This window comes from Narcine bancroftii, chromosome 3, assembly GCF_036971445.1.
Source record: "Narcine bancroftii isolate sNarBan1 chromosome 3, sNarBan1.hap1, whole genome shotgun sequence".
In the NCBI taxonomy this organism is placed as follows: domain Eukaryota; kingdom Metazoa; phylum Chordata; class Chondrichthyes; order Torpediniformes; family Narcinidae; genus Narcine; species Narcine bancroftii.
In genome coordinates this window covers 83067135-83090935 of record NC_091471.1, presented here as the reverse complement: position 1 = coordinate 83090935, position 23801 = coordinate 83067135, and the positions used below count along the sequence as shown (strand labels likewise).

The window sequence follows — 23801 nt, the reverse complement described above, 5'->3', positions numbered from 1 at the left end:
TGTTCTAATTCTTTCATATAATCCTTCTTAATTTTAGAAGTATAACTTATTATTTGACCATGTATATGCACCTTCATCACATCCCATAAGATAAATTTATTTGAAACTGAATTAGTTAGTTTCAAAACAATTCTTATCTGTCTTCTGATAAATTCACAAAAATCTTTCCTTTTTAACAATAGAGCTAAACCTCCCTCTGTCAACTGATTTTTCTCTGTTTATCATTGTTATTGCCAATAATGAAGAAGAATGGTTGGATAAAATTCTTGCTTTATACTCTGTTTGATGTATTCTACCTTGAAATTGTGCAGATATTAAAAAAATAAATCCATTCGAGAATCAGAATTATGGCTATTGGAATAAAAAGAATAGTCTCTTTCTCTTAGGTGAAGTCTTCTCCAAGCATCTACCAAATTTAACTCTTTCATCGATGACAATGTAGCTTTGGCTACTTTTATCTTTACTATAGCTCTTGTTGACCAGTCTAAAATTGATTTAAGCAAAAATTAAAGTCTCTTCCTTTTAACATATTTTCTTAGCATTTGCCAAATTCAAAAAGGTTTCTTGTATGAATTTATCTTTATCTACATTTAGTACATTTATATTCACAAGCGTCCAATGCTCTGAAAAAAAAACATTGTATCATATCTCCCTACATTTTGTATTTTAACTGGAAGTTTCTTATCTATTAAAATAGCTCTTCCCCTTGCCTTTGAATTAAATGAAGAAGCTGCAATGTACCCTACCCACTCCCTTTTTAACTTGTGATTTTTTTTCAATTAAATAAGTTTCTTGTAAAAAAGTTATATCTACTTTCATATTCTTAAATATGTGCCAATATCTTTTCCTCTTCACCAGGCTATTTAGCCCTTTAATATTAAAACTTAAAACATTCAATATTTTATTCATTGATATATACTTTTAATCATCCATATACAGCATCTCCAATTCACCTCTTAACTCCTTGATATTTCAATTCTCTTAAAAGTCTTATATCAAGCCAATAATCTCTAACCAATCCAGATAAGAAAAGAAATGAAAACTTAAAAAAAAACCAAAGACACCTCCCCCATTAATGTTGTTATGAAAATACAAAATAACCTTACCCCCCCCCCCTCTATTTTATGACTAGTGGCCAAAGCCACAAATACACACATGATTCTGTAGATGTCAGTCCATTTTTCTCCAGCTCCCCTGAGTTTTCATTTTTACTTCAATTCATATCCTTTAGACAGATTAACATCATCTTGATCAACGTTATTATATTTCAAACTCCTGCTTTCCACGCTGCTCCCTGGTCAACTTCTTGATGAAGATTTTCTAAAAACATCTGCATACTATTCCGCACATCCAGGGTCTGAAAAAACATGTTCGGACCTCCTCCTGTCTTTCTTATTTCCATTGTGCCTTGTATTTAGCTTTGAGACCATGCTGTGTATAATAAAGTAAGAAAACAAGTGTGTGTGTGTGTGTGTGTGTGTGTGTGTGTGTGTGTGTGTGTGTGTGTGTGTGTGTGTGTGTGTGTGTGTGTGTGTGTGTGTGTGTGCGCGCACACATGCATGGATTAAGATAGTGTGGGGTCTATAACACTTATTTTAAAAGGGGCCTAAATTGTGCAGGCTGGCACATGCTCAGTGAGGTGGAAGTGTGAATGTGCCCCCTCCCACCCAAGACACTTTCTGACATTGACCCTGCTTGTCCAGTTTGGTAAGTTTGAAATAGTCTTTATTATTCTTAACAAACTGATGCCAGTTTTCTCAGATCACTATATATTCACTGATTACCAGTGGTATATCTAGGAAACATAGATGGCAAGCATTGAAATTGTGCCCCCCCTTCCCTGTTAAAACTTACTTACAAATTTTGCACTTACATTTACACTGAAATTGCACCTCCTCCCCTCCCCTGTTGAAACATACTTACACATTTTGTTAAAATGAAACTTACTTATGTCGGCGGCGACAGCTGGCTCAAAGCGGGATCGACACTTAAGCCTTCATTTTTGTGCATCAACAGTGAAGATAAAGCTTGTCTTTGTACGGAACTTCCTTCGTGGCGACGTAATAGATTGCTTCCATCTTTCCAATCATTGAACCCCTCTTCAGTTAACTTTGATGAACATTCTGAACTCATAACCTTGCACAGGAAACAGAATAGGCTTCCTTTGCTTTCTGAATAGCATAACCATTTTCTTGCATATTGCTTGTTTGTAGGTTTATGAACATGTGTGAAATAAAACTTCTGACAAAACCAAGTTTTCTTTTCATTGTCATAGAATCACATGGATGAAGAGAAGACACTATTAGCACGTTGACATTCATCACTTCCCTTGGCTAGCAAATAGTCAGATCACAATCATCAGATTGTTTGGCCAGTCACCAATATCATTAGACAATTTGTTCTTTTCACTTGTTGTTTCGCATTCAATGGATGCTGACTGTTGCTGTATCCCTTTTGCTGCTTTGGTACAAGTTCCTATATTTCAAGGTGATGGCACCATCACCTTGAAATCAAAATATTCTGTCAATTTACGTGTTTTTGATATCACAAGTTGGTCTCTTTCATTTTCTTCCTTTGCTTTACATTTTGCACTTCCAGAAGCATTAATGACATCCAATCTCTCCGGCTCTACTGCTCATAATTGCTATCTGCGTGCAGCTCCACCGACATGTAAACGAACAAAACCAGCCAGCTGACTGAAGGCCTGAGGTGAGGATTATTTTTAGTTCTTCTAAGATGTGTTTCTGTTTACATTTTCGTTTTCATCTCTGTGCAGCAATTTTAGCAAATTATCACCTTTAATCTGTGTTATTAACACAGATTATCACAGTGGTATCTCATAGCCACTGCACAAAAATGAAAATGAAAATGTTTCTCATAATTCATAATTTATAAATGCGGTCCCTTGAAAATCTGGGGCCTGCAACTTATGCTATTATTGCTATTACATTAATCCAGCCCTGGCAATAAGGAGATAATCACACCCAAAAGGCAAGAGGCAGGTAACTCGGTAACTGTTAGGAGAGGGAAGGGGAAGAGGAAGAGCACCCCTGCGGCTGTACCCCTCACCAATAAATATATTTGGGCACTGTTAGGGGGGGGAAACAATTTACCAGGAACAAGTCATAGTCATCAGGCCTCTGGCACAGAGTTGGGCCCTTCAGCTAAGAAGGGAATAGGGGAGAAGAGGTGAACGATAGTGTTTGGAGATTTGATAAGCAAATAAACAATAGATTCTGTGAACAAGATCAAGATTGCCTCCCAGGTGCCAGGCAGGGTCAGGGACATCTCAGATAGAGTCCACAGCATTCTGAAGTGGGAGAGTGAGCAGACAGATGTCATGATCCACATTGGTACTATTGACATAAATAGGAGTAGAGAGTAGGAAGGAAGCTGAAAAGCAAGATGTCAAGGGTGGTAATCTCAGGATTGCTGCCTGTGCCAAGAGCCAATGAGGGTAGGAATAGGAAGTTGAGGCATCTTTGGATATATTTTGGCCTTTTAATCACAAGACACCCTCTACCTAGGCAGGTTTACCACAGGCTGATCAAACCTGGGTGTGTCCTATATTTGTTTCTTTTACTGGTCATTTTGGAGCCAAGATAGGATCCCTCCTCGTTAACCAGAGCCAGTCACAGCTCAGTTCAGCTGAGTCAGACAGTGATTTAATTGCCTTTCTGAGAGCCTTTCCTGTGATTCCTATTTCCCTCAGAAGCATGGTCAAGGAGTTGGCAAAAAATCCTCTATAATCGACTTTAACCAGGTGCACCCTCACTTTCCAGCCTCACTCTTCTGCATCTGTGGCAAGATTAGAGTAACAGTGTCTTACTTTCTCGCACCTCATCCATGGCACCCTCCCAAGTTACCATCAGCTCGATGATGAAGACCTTCTGCACAGAGCTGGACCAGAAGACCAAATCTTGAATTAGGATGGTGCTGGCAATTTGCAGTGGAAAGATGAGTCATTAGCTGAGGTCTATAAGCAGTTTCCAGTCTCTGACAGTGTTCAGTTGACCAACATCTTGGAGTGAGGAGGAGTGGGTCCTGTGGCTTATTCCCTCCCGGATGTAAGATGTTAGGCATGGGAGAATGATCTGGATGTGGTCAATGTTCTTTTATTCAAATTCAGCTGTGAGTCATCTTACCACTTGATTGTGTCGCAAGGTATATCAACCTTGCTTTTGACTGACATTGCACCGAACCAAAATGTGCTTGAGCATGGAAGGAATTGTGCAGGTGGGACAATCTGGATCCTCTCCTAACCACAAATTTAAGTTTATGGGAGAGGGCAGGACATCATATTTGGGCTCTGATGATAAAGCTTGTTCTATTTGACGTTATTCCACAGGTCCTTCCAGATTAATCTCCTCCTTTCAATGCCCTCCCTTCTTGTCCATTCCCCTTGTTTTGGTTGAGATATGGCTTTGAAAAACTTGGCAGCTGTTTCTTATTGGCACACTGTCTCCACTACCAGTTGCCAAAGTTCAGGTGGACTTTTTTCTGCCAGATGAGTTTCTTTGTTTCTCAGCCAAAGCCTCCTCTACTTTGTTGTACATAACCCACTCTCTCCTGGTGTCAGATGGCTGATTTTTCCATTCCATGCTGCTGCAGTCAGCATCCATTTTCCACCGGTTGAGAAGGTTGGGGCAGCACCTCTTGCGCACAGGTCTTGTCATCTCTAGCCTCTCTTTGGCACATTTGTATTCCTCCACAAGGCTAAATAATGGCAACAACGGGATACCATCCCCATAAAGCCCTACTTTATTGAGATATCTGGTAGTCTGAGCCACTTCCTCATTTGTGAGCTGAGCAGTCTCTCCATTTTCTCAACAGTTGATAGAGACACTTTGTATATTAATGGTCACATGAGTCATGGTAGCAGACATTACACTTTTAGCTTCACTGGGAGGGCATTGTTGTTGATTTGCTGAAGGCCACCGAGTATGTCCTGTCTGAGTTTTTCAACCTGCTCAGTGTCCTTTAGTGTTGCATTATACCAACATCCGAGGCTTTTGATTGGTTTCTCCAGGACAGTTGGCATTGGTTCTTCATTAAAGTCTGCCCTTTTCAATGGAAATACTGCGAGTTTTGCTTGGTTTGATTTGATGTTGTTATGAAGCTTAGAGGGGACGTTTAGTGCAGGCTTTTGATGTTGTTAATGTGATTATGGAATCCATGTATGCTTTAATTGGAGGAAGACACACCCCACTCTTCAGGCTCTCCCCTCCTACCACCCAATGTGATGCTTGGATGATGGGTTCCATTGCCATGGTGAACGCAAGGGGAGAGATGGTGTAACCTTCCATTACATCTGTTTCCTGGTGCTGCCAAGCAGTAGTGTATTCCTATGTTGTAATGGAGAACTGGAGATCCTGAAAATACACTTTGATGAATTGTGTGATGGCCTCTGGAACCTGGAAATTGAAGGCTGTCCGGAGCTTCTTATGAGTGACTGACATTATCTAGATCTAAGAATTCTATGTGCATATCTTTGTTTTCCCTCTTGGCTGTTTTATCTGGTGCTAGATGATGCTAGTATGCTGTAAGCATCCCATGAAACCTTGTACTCCTGCCTTCTGCACTGAAGTATCAATGAACTTGTTCACCAGGTATATTGAGACATAACACTGAAGAAAATCTTTCCTTCCACATTCAGAAGGCTGATTTGTCAGAATTGGCTGATGGCTGAGAAGTTATTTTCTTTAGGAATCAAGATCCCTCCTGCTCTCTTCCATGCTTTATGTATGATTCCCTTCCTCCATGCCACTTTCATCAAGATCTAGAGGAACGTTAGGATGCCAGGGGTGTTCTTATCACCCCTATATGTAATTACCTTAGGCCCTGGGGCTGATGCTGTTCTCACCTGCTGTGCAATGCAAGACAAACTCTTTCCATGTAAGGGGCCTCTTGTCTAGTTGATGCTCCAATTGGTGAATTGGTGGCATGTCGGGCAGGGGGGGGGGGGGTGGTGGGGTGGGGGGAAGGTGTGGATGTTTATTAGTTCATTCCTCAGTTTGTCTGCATGGGTCTTCCTCAAGTGTTGATTCAGTTCCCTCCTTGGCACTGTGAGTGCCCTAATCTTTTCTGCAGTGAAAGGGCTTTTGATGAGCTTGGAAGGATCTTTGTAGAAGTCTACTCTTGCCCAATCTTTTTTTTCTCTGCAGACTTCTCGGACACTGCTCTTTTCAGGCAAGCAAGGCACTGCTTTATTTCTTCTCTCAACACTGATTACTTTTTCCTCTTCTGACACCTTCCTCCATTGTTTCCTCAGTTGGCGTCTTTCTCCTATAAGTGTCTCAATTTCCTGTTGTCTCCTTGATTTGGGCTGACCTGGTGGTTCTTTCTCTTTCCTCTGTCTCTTTTAACTTACTCCAAATCTTTCCATTCCACATTTGTATTGGATCTCTCCTATCTTTTACAATTTCCTTTCCACCAATCCCTTCATTCGCTCCAGGAGATGAACGAGGTCTGTGTTGATGGATTTCCATTCTTGTCTCTGGTAGGATTAGGGTCACAATATTCCTGGCTTGCATCTGTTGATCTTCCTTTCTGCTGCTGGTTATGGCTGGTTGGGCTAGGGATACTGAGGTGTTGCTGGGTCTGCAATTGTTTGAGTTTGGCTTCCAGTTGGGATATTGATATACAGTGGGCTGCATGGGTCATCCTCACTGGGCTTCATTCGACTGATTTGCCCAACTTCTTAAGTGGTCAATATGTGGCCCCTCTCCAAAGTTACCTTTGTCTAACTACAGATGCAACTTTGGAGTTTCTGTCCTACCAAAGTGGCTGATCTATCAGGTCCAATACTGATCATTTGGCTTATTGTTTTCATTTCTGGTCAACTCATTACAGGAAGGATGTAGAAGCTAAGTAGAGGAGATTTACCAGAATGTTGAGTGAAATATGAAAGTCTGCAGATGCTGCGATTGTAATAAAAACACAAATGATAGAGAAATTAAGATTTCAGATTCAGATCAGATTTCAGATTTATTGTCAGAGTACTTACATGATTTTATTCCTGCGGGAATGGCAGAATTACCACTAATTGGTAGTGCAAAAAACTGTACACGGCATAAACATGTAAACAAACAACTGTAAACAGTAAATTAATGTAAACAAACTGAATGCAATACAGACAGAATAAATGTGCAATGAACCTGAGGTCGTTAGGGAGTTAAAACCTCTAAGAAGCAGTGACTATAATATAGTCAAATTCAATTTCAAATTTGAAAAGGTAAAATTGTTATCAGATGTATCAGTTTTTCAGTGGAATAAAGGAAATTATAGAACTGGCTCAAATCAGCTGGAAAAGCAAACTAGTCGGAGGAACAGAGCAGGATTAGAAAATATTTTTGCAAACAATAAAAGGCATGCAGGATAGATATATTCCAAGGAAAAGGAAATGAGTCAAAGGAAAGATGGTACCAATGTGGCTAACAAAAGAAGTTAAGGCCAAGATAAAAGCAAAGGGGAGGGTGTAAAAGGAAGCTAAAATTAGTGGGAAATCAGAGGACTGGGATTCCTTCAGAAACTTACAAAAAGAAATAAAGTCATAAGGAAAGAAAAGATGTGTTATGAAAGGAGACTAGCAAACAATATAGAAAAAGACACCAAAAGGTTTTTTAAAATATATAAAGAATAAAAGAGAGACACGTGTTAACATCGGACCTAATAAAAAACGATATTGGGGAAATTATAATGGGTAATAAAGAAATGGAAGAAGAATTAAATCAATATTTTACGTCAGTATTCACTGTGGAAGGCATTAACAATATTCCTGATAGAGGCTTCGGGGAGTAGAATTGAATACAGTTAAGATTACAAGAGAAATTGTGCTCGGTAAATTGAATGGATGATAGATAAATCTCCCAGACCAGACAAGGTACACCCGTGGGTTTTGAAAGACGTAGCTTTGGAGATTGTGGATCCATTGGTGACTATCTTCCAGAAATCAATAGTCTCTGGCATGGTTCCAGGGGATTGGAAGTTTGCAAATGTACAAGAAAGGTGGGAAACATAAAAAAGGAAACTATAGACTTATGTCTGATGTCCTAGTCCTAGTCACCATTTAAAGGGTAGATCTTGCCTGACCAACCTATTAGAGTTTTTTGAAGAAATCTCAGGAAGGATAGACAAAGGGGAGGCTGTGGATGTTATATATTTGGATTTTCAAAAGGCTTTCGACAAGGTGCCGCATGTTAGGCTGATGAATAAGATGAGGGCCCATGGAATTACAGGGATGCTATTAGACTGGATAGAAAATTGGCTGATAGGCAGAAAGCAAAGGGTTGAAATTATGGATCCTGTTCAGAATGGCTGGCTGTAACAAGTGGTGTTCCGCAGGGGTCAGTCTTGGGGCCACTGCTGTTTACAATTTATATTGATGATTTGGATTGTGGAATAAATAGTTTTATGGCCAAATTTGTGGATGACATCAAGACAGGTGGTGGAGCAGGAACTGTTGAAGAAACTGTAAAATTGCAGAAGGATTAGGAGACTGGGCAAAAATATGGCAGATGAAGTATAATGTTCAGTTCTACATTTTGGCAGTGGAAATAAACAGGCAGAGTACTATCTGGATGGGGAAAATATTCAATCCTCAGAGGTGCAAAGAGACCTGGACGTCCTTGTGCAGAGTCATCTAAAAGTTAATGCCCAGGTGAGATTGGTAGTGAAGAAGGCGAATGCTATGCTAGCATCCATTTCAAGAGGAAAAGTGTACAAGAGTAGAGAGGTGTTAATGAGACTCTATGGGGCACCGGTGAGACCCCATTTAGAGTACTGTGTACAGTTTTGGGCCCCTTATAAAGGATGTGACATTGTTGGAGAGGGTGCAGAGCAGATTTACTAGGATGATTCCTGGAATGCAGGGGCTAGCGTATGGCAGCTTTTGGGTTGTATTCCTTGGAGTAGAGGAGAATGAGGGGGATCTCATAGAGACATTTCGAATATTGAAAGGTTTTGACAGAGTGAATGCGGTTAGGATGTTTTCCTTGATGGGTGAATTGAGGACAAGGGTTCATAGTCTTAAAATTAGAAGTTATCCAATTAAAACAGAGAGGAAGGAGAACTTCTTTAGTCAGAGGGTCATGGATCTGTGGAACTCACTGCCACACAAAGCAGTGGAGGCCAGATCACTGGGAGTATTTGAACAAGAAATGGACAAGTATCTCATTAGTAAGGGTATCAAAGGATATAGGGAAAAGGCTGGAAATTTGAACTAGGTGTGAGCATAGTTTAGCTTAGTATAGAATCACAGAACAGACTTGATGGGTCTAGTGGTCTGCTTCTGTTCCTTTATCTTGTGACAATCAATAAAGTGCACAAGTAAGAGTTCTTAAATGTCTCTGATCGAATTTGATGGTGGAGGGGTAGCAGCTGTTCCAAAACCTAGTGGTGCAAATCTTGTGGCACCTATACATCTTTCCTGAGGGCAGCAGTGAGAACAGAGTGTGTGCTGGGTGGTGTAGATCCTTGATGATTGCTGCTGCCCTCTGATGGAAGCATTACCTGTAGATGTACTCAACAGTGGGGAATGAAGTCCTGGGCTGTGTCCACTACATTTTGGAGGGGTTTTCGCTCAGAGGTATTGGTGTCTCCATACCAGATCATGATGCAGCCAGTCCGTACACTTTCTAACACCCCTCTGTAGAAATTTGCTAGGGTTTCTGGTGTCATACCAAACCTACGCAAACTCCTGAGGAAGTAGAGCTGGTCTTTCTTAATCCATAAAAGGAAAAGATATATTGCCAATGTTTCAAACCTGAGCCTTGATTCAAGGAATAAGCAGAATGAGCCAAAAACTGGAAATTTCAGAATTCAGATAATGCTGGCTGGGGGAGGAATCCAGTCCAACAAAAGGTGTTGACTGGGTATGATGAGGTATTTTTCCTTCAATTTGCAGATAGTTTCAGTCTGGCAGTGCATGAGACCATGAGCAGACATGACTGCAATAGCAATTGAAATGGGTGGCCACTGGGAGATCCATGCCTTTGCAGAGGATAGAGCATAGGTGCTCAACAAGCCATCTCCCTGTCTGCACCCAGCTTCTCCAATGTAGAAGAGATAACAACAGGAATACCAGATGAAGTAGATAGCCCCTGCAGATTCAGAAGTGAAATGTTGCTTCACTTGTAAGAACTATTTGGGGCCCCAAATGGTGGTGAGGGAGGAGGTGTGGGTGCAAGTGGAGTATCTCCTGCGGTCACAGGTGTCGGTCCCAAGGGGTCAATTGGTGGGGAGCGATGAGCAGACAAGGGAGTCATGGAGGGAGTGGTCCGTATGGAAGACGGAGAGGGGAATATGAGGCTAGTAGGTTCACATAGTATGTGGCTGAAATGGCGGAGGGGGATGTGTTGGATGCCAAGGCTGGTGGGATGGTAGGTAAGAACAAGAAGAATCCTGTCCTTATTGCATGTGAGGGTGGAGGGGATCAGGGCAGATGTGCAGGTAATGGAGGACATATGGTAGAATGCTAAGTATATAGAAACATAGAAGATAGGAGCAGAAGTAGGTCATTCGGCCCTTTGAGCCTGCTCCGCCATTAAATGAGATCATGGCTGATCTTAAGGTTCAGTACCCCATCCCCACCTTCTCTCCGTAACCCCTAATTCCCTTATACTGAAGAAATATATCTAATTCCCTCTTAAATATATTCAATGATCCTCCCTCTATTGCTCTCTGTGGCAATGAATTCCACAGATTCACCACCCTCTGGATAAAGAAATTCCTCCTCATCTCAGTTCTAAATGGTTTGTCTATTATCCTCGAACCATGGTCCCGGGTTCTGGACTCCCCCACCATTGGAAACATCCCTTCCACATCCATTCTGTCCAGTCCTGCCAGAATTTTATATGTCTCTATGAGATCCCCTCTCAATCTTCTAAACTCCAGAGAGTACAATCCCAAATTGCACAATCTTTCCTCATAAGTTATTCCTGCCATTCCAGGTATCAGCCTGGTGAATCGCCTCTGCACTCCCTCCATTGCAAGAACATCCTTCCTCAGATAAGGTGACCAAAACTGCACACAATACTCCAGGTGTGGTTTCACCAAGGCTCTGTACAGCTGCAGTAAGGTATCCTTATTCCTATACTCAAACCCTCTAGATATGAAGGGTAACATACCATTTGCCTTTTTAACTGCCTGCTGTACCTGCATGCTCGCCTTCAGTGACTGGTGCACGAGAACCCCTAGGTCTCTCTGCACTTCCCCATCTCCCAATCTATTGCCATTCAAATAGTAATCTGCCCTCCGGTTTGTATTACCAAAGTGGATAACCTCACATTTATCGACATTATAGTGCATTTGCCATGTATCTGCCCAGTCCCCCAATTTATCCAAATCACACTGGAGCTTCCTGACCCCCTCTTCAGTGCACACAACCCCTCCTAGCTTAGTGTCATCTGCAAATTTGGAGATATTACATCCAGTCCCCTCATCTAGATCATTAATGTAAATTGTGAAAAGCTGGGGTCCCAGTACAGATCCCTGTGGCACCCCACTGCCACTCAGAAAATGAGCCGTTTATCCCAACTCTGTCTTCTATCTGCCAGCCAGTTCTCAATCCACATCAATACCTTGCCCCCAATCCCATGAGCCTTGATTTTGGAAGCCAGTCGTTTATCCGGAACCTTATCGAAGGCCTTTTGGAAATCCAGGTACACCACATCCACTGGCTCTCCCCCATCTATTTTACCTGTCACCATCTCAAAGAATTCCAATAGATTTGTCAAGCACGATTTACCTTTTGTAAATCCATGTTGACTCTGTCCGATCCCTTCTCTGCTAGTCATGTGCTCCGCTATTACATCCTTAATAATGGATTCCATCATTTTGCCCACTACTGATGTAAGGCTCACCAGCCTATAATTCCCCACTTTTTCTCTACCTCCCTGTTTAAATAGTGGGGTAACATTAGCTACCCTCCAATCCATGGGTACTGATCCTGAGTCTATCGAGTTCTGAAAAATAATTCTTAAAGCATCTGCTATCTGAATGTCCACTTCTCTAAGAACTCTAGGATGTAAATTATCCCAGGCCCTTGGGATTTATCGGCCTTCAATTTCCTCAAGACCATGTCCGTAGAGATACTGATTTCTTTCAGTTCCTCCCTTGCATTAGTCTCTATGTTTCCCAACATCCTTGGGAGGTTATTTGTATCCTCTCTTGTGAAAACAGAACTAAAGTAAGAATTTAATTAGTCTGCCATTTCCTTATTCCCCATTATATATTCCCCTGATTCTGACTGCAAGGGACCTACTCTGGATTTCACCAATCTTTTCCTCTTGAGTTGGTTTTTATGTTTGCCGCAAGCTTACTTTCGTAATTTATTTTTGCCCTCTTGATTAATCCCTTTGTCCTCCTTTGCTGCATCTTGAATTGTTCCCAGTCTTCGGATTTGGTACTTTTTTTGGCCAATTGATATGCTCTCTCTTTGGACCTAATGCTGTCTCTAATTTCCCTTGTTATCCACAGTTGAGTCACCTTTTTTGGTTTATTTTTATGCCAAACCGGTATAAACGATTTCTGCAATTCTTCCATGAGATTTTTGAATGCTTTCCATTGTCTTTCCACCATCAATCCCCGCATAAACACCACCCAATCAATCTTACTCAACTCCCGTCTTATACCATCATAATTCCCTTTATTTAAATCAGGACCTTAGTCTCGGTTTTAATTTCTTCACTCTCCATGTCGAGTGAGAATTCGATCATATTGTGATCGCTCCTACCCAAAGGGCCTCGTACAACAAGATTGCTGATTAGCCCCTTTTCATTGCATAATACCCAATCTAAAGTGGTAGAGGAAAAGCCACGTTGTTTTAAGAAGGAGGACATCTCTGATTATCTGGGATGGAAGTCCTCATCCTGGGTGCAATTGCAGCAGAGATTGAGGAATTGAGAGAATAAAATGGAATCCTTGCAGGGGACATGGTTGTCGATATAACTGTGGGAAATGTTGGGTTTCTAGAAGATGTCTGTTATGAGTTTGTCTTCCAAGATGCATATAGTAGAGATCAAGGAAAGGGAGGGTGTTGCTAGAGATGGACCAAGTGAATTTGAGGTCAGAGCGGAAGTTGGCAGCAAAGTGAATGAAGTCAATGAGCTCATCATGGATGCATGAGACAGCACCAAAATAGACATCGATGTAGTGGAGGAAGAGGTGAAAAGCCTCGCATATGTAGGCATGTAGCATGGATTTCTCCATAGAGCCAACAAAAAGGCAGGCATAGCTGGGGCCCATGCGGGTACCAATGGCTCCTGCTTTGACCTGGAAAAAGTGGGATGAGTCAAAGGAGAAATTATTGAAGGTGAGGGCAAGTTCTGCCAGCTGGAGGAGGGTGGTGATGGAGGAAGACTGGTTGAGTTTATTGTCCAGAAAGAAACAAAGGGCTTTGGGGCCTTTGGTATGGGGAAGGACATGCAAAGGGATTGTATGTCCATGATAAACATAAGGTGATCAAGTTCAGGGAACTGGAAGTTGTTGAAATGATGGGGGTGGGCATATGGTGTCACAGATATAGGCTACATGGAGCAATCCGTGTTATAAGCCAACATAGGCAAGGCCCTCAACTCTTCCTCTGCTACATCGATAACTACTTTGGTGCTGACTCATCCCCCATGATGAGCTCATTGATTTCATCCACTTCACTGCCAACTTCTACCCTCACCTCAAATTCACTTGGTCCATCTCTAGTGTGACAGATTATAGATATATGTTTTTGAGAGATAAATTGGGGCAGGTTTGTTAGTGTAGGTCACATACAAACACTTTAAAACAGATTTTATTTAAAACACTGGAGCACTGCTCATGCTAGACCTGTCGGCCCCAAAGCCTTTTCAAAAGCTTTGCCCAAGAGACTTCACTAATGGATTGTTGTTTACAAAAAGGCAACAGATGAAAGAACTTGTTGAACCCACAGGATGTCTGCAGTGAAACTTGCTGTTCTAAGAGAGTCATGTGGTTTGGAGAGCAGAGAGAGTAAAACAGGCTTTTTCTCAGAGAGAGAGAGACAGACAGACAGACAGACAGACAGACAGAGATCAGTTCTGCAGTTTTACAGTTAGTAGCAGCAACTGGGACTGGAACAGGACAAGCTGGCAAGCTTGTGGAAAACACCATTTTGTAGACGGATTGTGAGTGCTTAGTTCAACCTGATCAAAGCCCTTGTGCTACATGCATGAGAAGAGGACTGGCTCTCTAATGTTTCACTTGAAAGAAGTGAAACAAAAAGGAACTCTGTGGTGACCTAAAAGAAAGAGGTTATTATCTGGAGAACCCTGAGGGGGCAAGTTTCTTTGGCAAGACACTGAAGTGGCTGATTAAAAAGGAATCAGTTGTGGGTGTCTAGCGTACAACAAATCTCTCTGAAAATCAACAAGAACCTTCCTGAGTGGTAACCATTTAACTTTCAATCACCAAAGCCTGGCAAACTTTATAAATATTAAATTCTATGCACAGTATAAGAATTGCCTGCAATCAGTGAACTTGGAGGAATGAGGAGTGAGATTGGACTGTGAACCAAAGAACTTTTCTGAACTTACACAAACATTATATACATATGCGCTTAGAATTAGAAGGGTGTTAAGTTAGGTTCGTTGTTAATAGTGATAAGTTAAAGTGTGATTCTGTTTTCATGTTTAAAGATAATTAAAAGCAATTTTTGTTTAAGTCACCATTTGTCTTGATGAATATCTATTGCTGCTGTGTTTTGGGGTCTTCTGGGCTCATAAGACCAGCAACACTCTCTCTTTGCTCAAGCTCTCTGTCTCCTTCTCAGGAGACAAATTCTTGACAGACATCCAAAAACCTACCAACTCCCAGAGATTCCTCGACTACACTATTCCCACACTGTCTCCTGTAACGATTCCATTCCATTCTCTCAATTCTTCTGTCTCTTTTGCTTCTGCACCCAAGACAAGGATTTCCATGCCAGATCTTCAGAAATGTCCTCCTTCAAACAATGTGACTTTCCCTTTCCCACCATTGATTCGGTGGTCACCTGCATAACCTCCATTACCTGCACCTCTGTCCTGGCCCTTTCCTCCCCCATGCACAACAAGGACAGGATTCCTCATCTTTGCCTGCTACCCCATCAGCTTCCACATCCAACAGGTCGTAGTTTTTGAGACTGGCCTGTTCCAGTGATTTAGTCAGCTCGACGTGGCTAGCGAGGTCCTTCCTTCCCAACTCGAGCATTTGCTGCCTCACGTACCTCAAGCAGACCCCTGCAACTAGACTGTCCCAGATCTGCACTTCTTAGCCAGCGTCCACAGGTCCAGTCATCAATTGACTCTTCAGGCCATTGGTGGCGTAGAGCAAGCCGGTGCCTCGTGTCGGACTCTGGCTTTACTTAATTTAGTCTATGTGTGGTCTGAGTCCAGCATGTTCTTTGAATGAAGTGATAGGAGAAGGTATTCGGTTCAACAGTCAATTTATTACACAGCACAAGAATAAAACTTAACAGAGCTCTGGGTCAGTCGTTAGTTCATAGGTCACCTGCACAGTGAGCTATTCCCCAAGACTGACTCCTATTGTCCAGTTGGCTCAGTTTATATAGATCAACCTTATTATCATACAGAACAAAAGTTGGCTTCCTTTGCTAGATTTCATTATCATACAGAACAAAAGTTGTCTTCCTTTGCTAGATCTTTTTTCATAAGGGTTATCACAAGTCATCTCCTGTTTTGCAGATATCTGGGGTGTAGCACTCCCATCTTAATCCTCCAGGCCAGACTATCCTGTTGATTGGATCAGAAATTAATTCATCCCCAGATATTTCTAATCACCATTCTGTTCCTGTCTGGCCAATTTCTGCTGTTCTCTTTAACACCTCCTCATGCCTTAATCTTCCTCCTAGACTGGTTTTCCATTCCCTTTGTTTCTTGCAGGCCATTCTTTGTTCTGGTCTGGCCTGTGTCTCCTGTGCTACTCACCACCTCCTTCAGTTTGAGCATTCCTCCTAAATCGTTTTCTGCATTTCCTCTCCCTGTATTTGGGAGCAGACAATTTTGCTCAGCCAACTTTGCTCCATGCTGTGATTGCCACTTAATCACATTCCTCTTTTTCCCTGAACCATGCAGTACATATAAACTTATTAATTAATCATTTCTTTCATAATGTTTAAACCCCTAGATTCCAACAGTCCCCCTTTTGGTCTCATGAAAATGAGACCAACCACCAGTTAACTTATTAGGCTGAGACCTCCGGAGTCATTGCCAGGATCGGCATTTCTGACCCCTTGTAGTCATTATACTCTTGGGAGGGCAGTAGGGACAAATACATGCCTTGGGGTCTGGGGATGTCTTTCTGTGACAACGCTCGTTGAACAGGCACTGGAGGCAGGGAAGGATGCACAGGATCAGGATCAACGCCAACACCACAACTCCAGCAACTAGCACTGCAGTCTGTATCCATCCCCAGTCTCCAGAGAACAAATTTCCCAGCCATGAGCTGTTAAGTGTTCTTAGTCCGTGGTTTCTTCACAGAGTCCCAGTCATCTCCGTTCGAATCTGTTTCAGTGTCCGTGTAGGTGGGTCCATTGCCGTTCACTGACTCCAATGATACCACATCTCTCCTTTTCCCAGTAGTCGAACCGCGTGGGATGTTCTTTCCACCACTCTGTAGGGCACTGTCCACCTGGGCTCCGACCACTTTCTCTTGATCACCTTTAGCAGAACCCACTCCGCGACTGATGGTATCGGTGTTTCCCCTTTTCTGTTGGGACTTGTGACCTGTTGTGAAAAATCTGACACCAGAGCCATTAGTTTATCATAATAAAGCTTGCATCCCATTGAACCTACCTCATTCTTCGTAGTCTGAATTTCGGCTCCCGGTCCCGGAAACTGGTGCCCCGTTTGTAGTTCATATGGAGTAAATCCTGTCACAGAACTTACCGAACTTCTTATTGACATTAATGCCAGGGGCAGCGCATCCACCCAATTTAGATTGGTCTGTGCCTGTACTTTCCCGATCTTACCTTTTATTGTTTGGTTCATCCTCTCCACTTTCCCTTGGGATTGTGGATGGTACACCGTTCCAAAGGCATGTTTCAATCCCAACATTGCTTCTACCTCCTGTAGATAGTTATTCTTAAAATGACTTCCATTATCGGACCTAATTTTTCTAGGAAATCCGTGTCTCGGAATATACTGGTTGATCAGGAATTTACATACCGTCCTTGCATCTTCTCTTTTGGCAGGGATTGCTTCCGGCCACCCTGTGAACACATCTACTGCTACTAAGAGGTATCGATAGCCACTTACCCTCTCAATCATGTCCGTATAATCAAGTACAATTTCCTGCCCTGGTAACTTAGGTAACGGGAACTGTCCTTCATGTGGCTTTACAGTCGCCTTGACATTGAAAGTTATACATACCTCACACTCTCTAATATGGTTCTCCACCATCGCCGGCAGGAAGGGGTGCCACCAATGTATCAAATACTTTATCATCTGCTTCTTTCCACAGTGTGTTAGCCCATGCGCCTCCTCGAGGAGGGGTTTCATGAGTCCAGATGGTAAAACTGGCCTCCCGTCTATCGATCTCCATAGTCCTTGATCCTCGGTTGCCCCCCTTTCCTCCCATACCATCCTTTCCTGAGGTGATGCCTTTGCTTGTTCCTGTATTTTTACTTCTACACTACACGGTGGTAATAAGTCATGTGCTGTTCTTTGTGCCTGTATCATAATAAACTGAGGGTCGTATCCTGCTGCCCTTTTAGTGGCCATGTCCGCTTCCTGATTTCCCCGAGCCACCATCGTATCTGTTCTATCATGTCCTTTACATTTAAGAACTGCTAATGGCCTTGGTTTCAGGAGAGCCTCAGCCAGTTTCCTAACGTCCTTCTCGTGCTTAACTGGGGTCATTGCTGCTGTTAAAAACCCACTTCTAATCCATTGACTAAGCTCAACCTGTATTGTCCCTACCACATATGCCGAGTCTGTATATATATTGACCTCCTCCCCTTCTGCCCATTCTAATGCTACTATCATTCCCTGTAGTTCTGCGAGTTGTGCTGACTCCTTTCCTCTCACTGTCCCTGCAATGATTTCTTCAAATCCTCCTGTAGTTTTTCGTACCACCGCATAGGCAGCTTTCAATCCATTTGTGGGGTGTCTGTAACAGCACCCATCTGTAAACAAGGTTTCATCTGGTTCTCTTAAGGGTGTAGCCTGTAAGTCAGGTCTTATTTTAATATCCTTTACTACCCTCTTCTCACAACAGTGTGGTTCTCCCTCTCCCATATTGTCTGCCATGTTAATGCCTTCATGGGTAAACGTAACATTTGGAGCATTCAGGATCTTCTCTAGTCTCGTCTGCCTAAGCGAAGTCATTGTAAATGCTGTCGAGCTCACAAATGCTACAATACTATGTGTTGTTAATACCGTCAAGCCATGTCCCATTACTATATGTGCCACCTTTTGTAGAATCTTTGCTACTCCCGCTGCATGTCTCGTACATGGTGGGTGTCTGTCTTCCGTCGGGTCTAGTATGATACTCACATACATGAGCACACATCTTCCACCCCCTTTTTTCTGAAAAAGAACACCAACAATCGTGTGTGCTTTTTCAGAAACATCCAAAGAGAAAGGGTGTCTATAATTTGGAATCGCCAAATCTATAGTGGTTGTAAGAGCTTGCTTAAGTAGAATAAAACTCATCTCAGTCTGTGCAGTCCAATCAAGTGTAGCTCCCAGATTCCTCATCCCCTGCTCATTCACCAAAGTTCGCAGTGGATGTGTCAACTCACCATACGATGGGATAAACTGCCTACTATAACCTTACAAACCCAAAAACAAAAGCATTTCCTTAACTCTCTTTGGTTTTGGATGATGTAGTATCGCTGTTCGATGCACAGGGGAAATCCCTGTGCCTTTCGCTGAGACCATTCTACCTAAAAAGGAGACCACCTGCCTGCAGCATTGCAACTTTAAGCGAGAGACTTTAAATCCTGCCTTGAACAGCTGCACTAGCAGGAGACGTGTGGCCTCCAAACAGGAGACAGGCTCAGATGCTGCCAATAAGATATCATCTACGTACTGGATCAGAACTACCCCACATGGCAGTACTAGCCCCCCCCAGCTGTTCTTTCAACACCTGATTGAAAATCCCTGGGGATAAAATAAAGCCCTGCGGGAGTCGAGTAGACCGCAACTTTCTACCTTTATACGTGAACGAAAACACATCTCTTAATGGTTCTGCCAGCGGCAAGCAAAAGAAAGCATTCGCTAAATCTATGCAAGAGAACCACTTGTGGTTAGGGGTTAAAGCAGTCATGGCAGTATATGGGTTTGGTACTGAAACTGTGGGTGATCACACAATACCATTGATGCGCCTTAAGTCATGGGCCATCCGATATTTGCCCGTGTCCTGTTTCAGAACAGGTAAGATGGGTGTATTCCAACTAGAACACGAATGTTCCAACACCCCTGAATACATAAGGCCATCAATGGTATTTGCCAAACCTTCCTCAGCTTCAGGTTTGTGGGGATACTGCATCTGCCAAATTGGGGTGTAATCTGACAGTTCGAAGGTTATGGGATCAACCTGCTGACAAAAACCCACATCTGCTGATCCCACTGACCACAGGTTCTCAGGGAGAGAATCTAGCATAGGGGCCGAGTTGGGGTGATCCATCTTCTCTCTACCATGAAAGCGTTCAATCTGTCTATGCTCAAGGAGGACTCGATCATATGTCGGGGACAAAATCCTGTATGCCTGACCAGATGAGGAGAACTGCACTGTCGGTATTTGGGTATCGGACCAGTCACTTAGGGACATCAAGTTCCGACACATCGGTCCCAAATCTTTTGCCTGGCCAATTGCAAGGGGGACATGAGGAATGGCCTCACCTGCCATCTCATACCATTCCAGCTGTTCAGATGTCAGTGCTACCGTAGCGGCCACTCCCTCCTTTCCTACCACTATGTAGTCCGAATTAATCTCCCATTGCATGCCTTCTACCTCTTCATAAAAGGCATGCTGATACATTTCATCCCCATCCCTATCGTAAAAGAGGGTCATATGGGGGGGGGTCCGAGGGAGGGGTATACGGGTGTAACATCTGGATCCACGGCTTCCATTGATTATAAAGCTTTAGCAGCCCTCCCTTTTGTGGGTCCTCCGGTTCCAACAGCCCCCAGTAAATGTCAGCCCATTGTCCCTCAGACGCGGATCCTCCTGCTGCCGCCAACAACATCTGAGAACCGGAATGAAGTGTAGTTAATGAACAGTTCATAGAATATCCATTTGGAAAGGTGACCTCTATTCCACTGGGTCCACAAAGGATCGATGCTCCGCACCTGACCAGGAGATCTCTGCCCAAAAGATTAGTAGGGCACCTGGCTGACAAAATGTATTGATGTGTAAAAGTCTGTCCCGCCACAGAAATGACTAGTGGTGTAGAAAACGGCAGATTTTCTGGTGTACCTGAGAACCCTATCAGCTGGACGCTAGAGGATGATGTTTTAGCTTGAAACTCAGCGCCAGTGAGTGTTGAAAATCTGGCTCCCGTATCCACTAAAAAGGATACTTCCATGTCCATTACTTTAATCTGCAGGAAAGGGTCTGCCAACCTAGCCTGCTCATGGGTGCTCGGGCTATGTCACTGTGGGCAATATTGCTCCTCCTCTGTCAGCAAAGGGAATTGTCTCTTCGGAGCTAGAGCCGCATGGGGTGCCTGATGTACCAGGGGTAGCACTGACAATCTCTGGGGCTGGACCCAATGCTCATTTTGTGGTGGTCCATATCCCCTTCCCCCAGTGTCCTGAGGACCCCAAACTAGGGGGCAGTCTCTCTTCCAGTGTCCTGGCTGACCACATACAAAACATACGGCTGGCTGCATTCGTAGAGCACCCCGACCTCTCCCTCTTACTCGGAATCCCCCCATTGGACCTCCCGTTCTGCCCACATAGGTGGGACCCGGTGCCCAATTTGGGGCCAGGTGCCAACTCGTATTATTCCCTTGTGGTGGCTGCGGTGGCTGCTGAATCATCTGGTTCGCACCCTTTGAGGGATTCTTTTTTGCCTCGTTTGCCTTTTTCCTAGCCTCTTCCAATTGAAGCTTAAGGAGTTGCACTTGTGCTGACTCCGTAGTTTGTTTGTCCTCCTTTTGCTTAGCCCTGTAACGTTTCATGTGATGGGTCAAATGTTTTTCCCATTGCTCATTCGAGCAGCCAGGAATATCAGGGTTATTCTCTAATGCCTCCCTAACTACAGCTGGCAGTCCGCTCGTTACTGCAGCCCTAAAGAGTGTAGTCTGCAAGGGATCTGTGGCTGGGTGTACTACTGCTTTATCCGTCCAACTCTCCTTACACTGACTCAAAAAAGTCGAGATCTCCTCATCCTCCTTTATGGAAAAGGTCAGGGACTGCATGACACCGGGGGGAACCGGAAACTTATCCCGCATTGCCCCTCCTACTGCCGTAGCATGTTTGGCAAATGGCTCGGCATCGAGGCACCTAGTGATTCCTGCGATCACTTCTACCTGCTGTATCTCCCACAGCCCAAGCTGTTTCCCCAGTACTGCTCTCCAATCCCCTATAGCTATCTTATGTCGCATCGTATATTGGCAGAACTTTCCCATCCACGCTCCACCTCCCTCAGTCGGAGGTGGCATTTTGTCCAAAATACAATTCATGTCTGTGAATGAGAAGGGTTGATACCTTTCCCCAATTTGCGGACCCTTATAAATTAGCGGCATCTGTCTATACCTTTCTGGAAGCCGTACTTCCTCCCTGTCCCGCAACGCATATCCCAAAGGGGAGCAAGGGTTCTCCTGACCCTGTCTTCTGTGTGTGATCATGCTTCCCCTGATCGTGACTGGCTGTTCCTCCTCTTCACTCTCAACACTCACACTAGCTATTTCATTTTCCTCGTTCTGCTCTCTCTCCCGCTCCCATCTGACACTCGCTGGGTCATTTCCCTTCCTATTCTCCTCTTCTTGTCCCAGCTCTCTCTCATCTGTTTTTCCCAAGCACCTATTATTTTCCCTTACTGCACATATATCGTTCTGTATTTCGTGCACCCATTCCTTTGTTTCCTCCACTCTCTCTTGCGCAACTCTCTTAAGTCTCTCCTTCGCCTCATGTAGTTCTGGACCTGTTAACTCAGTGACATTCACTATTCCCTCACTTATCTGCATCGTTGGCATCTGGGGAATAGGATAAGGTGGTGGCAATGTCTCTGGTAACTTTGGATATAGCAGGGCTGACGGCTTAACCTCCCCCGTTTTCTCCTTTATGATAGGGGGTCCCTTTTTAATATCATGTTGAAGGTTCGCTCCCACAGCCATGCAAGCCAATGTCATATTGTGTAAATCTGCCCTTCTCTGTTCCTTCACTTCTTTCTGCTGTTTAAGCCTTCTATTCCATATAGATCCTTGTCCCTTTGCCTCATGTTCCCGTACCTCCTTTGCCGCTTCCCTCTCGGCTTCTCCTAAGTACATTACCAGCCGGATTTTTTCAAACCCTCGCGGTACCTTCCCCTGACTCTGCAGCTCTTTCCATATCTGTTCGAACCGTGCCATAGCCTGTACCTCCTCTCCCTTCAGTAATCCTCCCAGTAATTGATTCCTTGTTTTTTCCCACTGTTGGTTTACAGATGCGGGAACCCATCTGTCTTCCCCGAACTCTTGCCCTACATCCCTAATTACTCCTTCCATCTTATGTTCCGATTTTTAACCCTTTAGACTTCGTACTTCACTGGGTCTCTCCCCTGGTAGGATTTTGCCACCCTGCAATCTACTTCGACCCTTCCCACGTTATTATAAACACCAGCGGCACACTGAACACAATCCTTAAACAAATACTTATTCTAAACTATTATGATACACTACATGATTCTTAAACAGATACTTATTATACACTATAGAAACAAATAACTATAACACAATACACCTTATACAGATACTTATTATACACTACTATGGTACACGATCCTTAATCAAATACTTATTGTACACTATTATGATACACTATTCTTAACCAAATACTTATTATACACTATAGAAACAAATCACTATGACAATACACCTTATTCTAATTGGCCAAGTGTCTAAACCTATATCTCGAGATCGCTACGAGGGGACTCTAACCCTGTTCTACTAGGGGGACTCTAACCCCCTTTTTCTACAGGGGACTCTAACCCCGTTCTACTAGGGGGACTCTAACCCCCTTTTCTTGCAGGGGACTCTAACCCCCACTTCTTACAGGGGACTCTAACCCCAGTTCCTTACGGGGGACTCTAACCCCCGTTTCTTGCAGGGGACTCTAACCCCTGAAGCTTTATTCTTTGGCTTTAACTAGGACTTTTGCAGAGTACTGACAACACACAATTTTATCGTTGCCAATAGCAGAACTTCGTTTAAACAGGCGTCTGCTTACCTCCTTTTGTTGAATGGCCACTTGTTGTTATCACCACACCACAATCGACCGGTGTTTCGTATCTTTTTCTTCCGTCACTTCTCCATCTTCATCACGTCGGGGTCACCAAATTGTCGGACTCTGGCTTTACCTTACTCTTAATTTAGTCTATGTGTGGTCTGAGTCCAACGTGTTCTTTGAATGAAGTGATAGGAGAAGGTATTCGGTTCAACAGTCAATTTATTACACAGCACAAGAATAAAACTTAACAGAGCTCTGGGTCAGTCGTTAGTTCATAGGTCACCTGCACAGTGAGCTACTCCCCAAGACTGACCCCTATTGTCCAGTTGGCTCAGTTTATATAGATCAACCTTATCATACAGAACAAAAGTTGGCTTCCTTTGCTAGATTTCATTATCATACAGAACAAAAGTT

General features: G+C 43.4%; 1 protein-coding gene across 1 annotated transcript in view; it reads left to right on the top strand.

Annotated features, from left to right (window-relative positions):
- Positions 1-23801, top strand: part of LOC138757315 (mesoderm induction early response protein 3-like) — a 152277-nt gene that overhangs the window by 35276 nt on the left and 93200 nt on the right. Inside the window, exon 2 of the mRNA XM_069924422.1 lies at positions 2599-2709. The gene's annotated coding sequence lies outside the window, so the exon portion shown is untranslated. The remainder of the gene's footprint in view (positions 1-2598; positions 2710-23801) is intronic.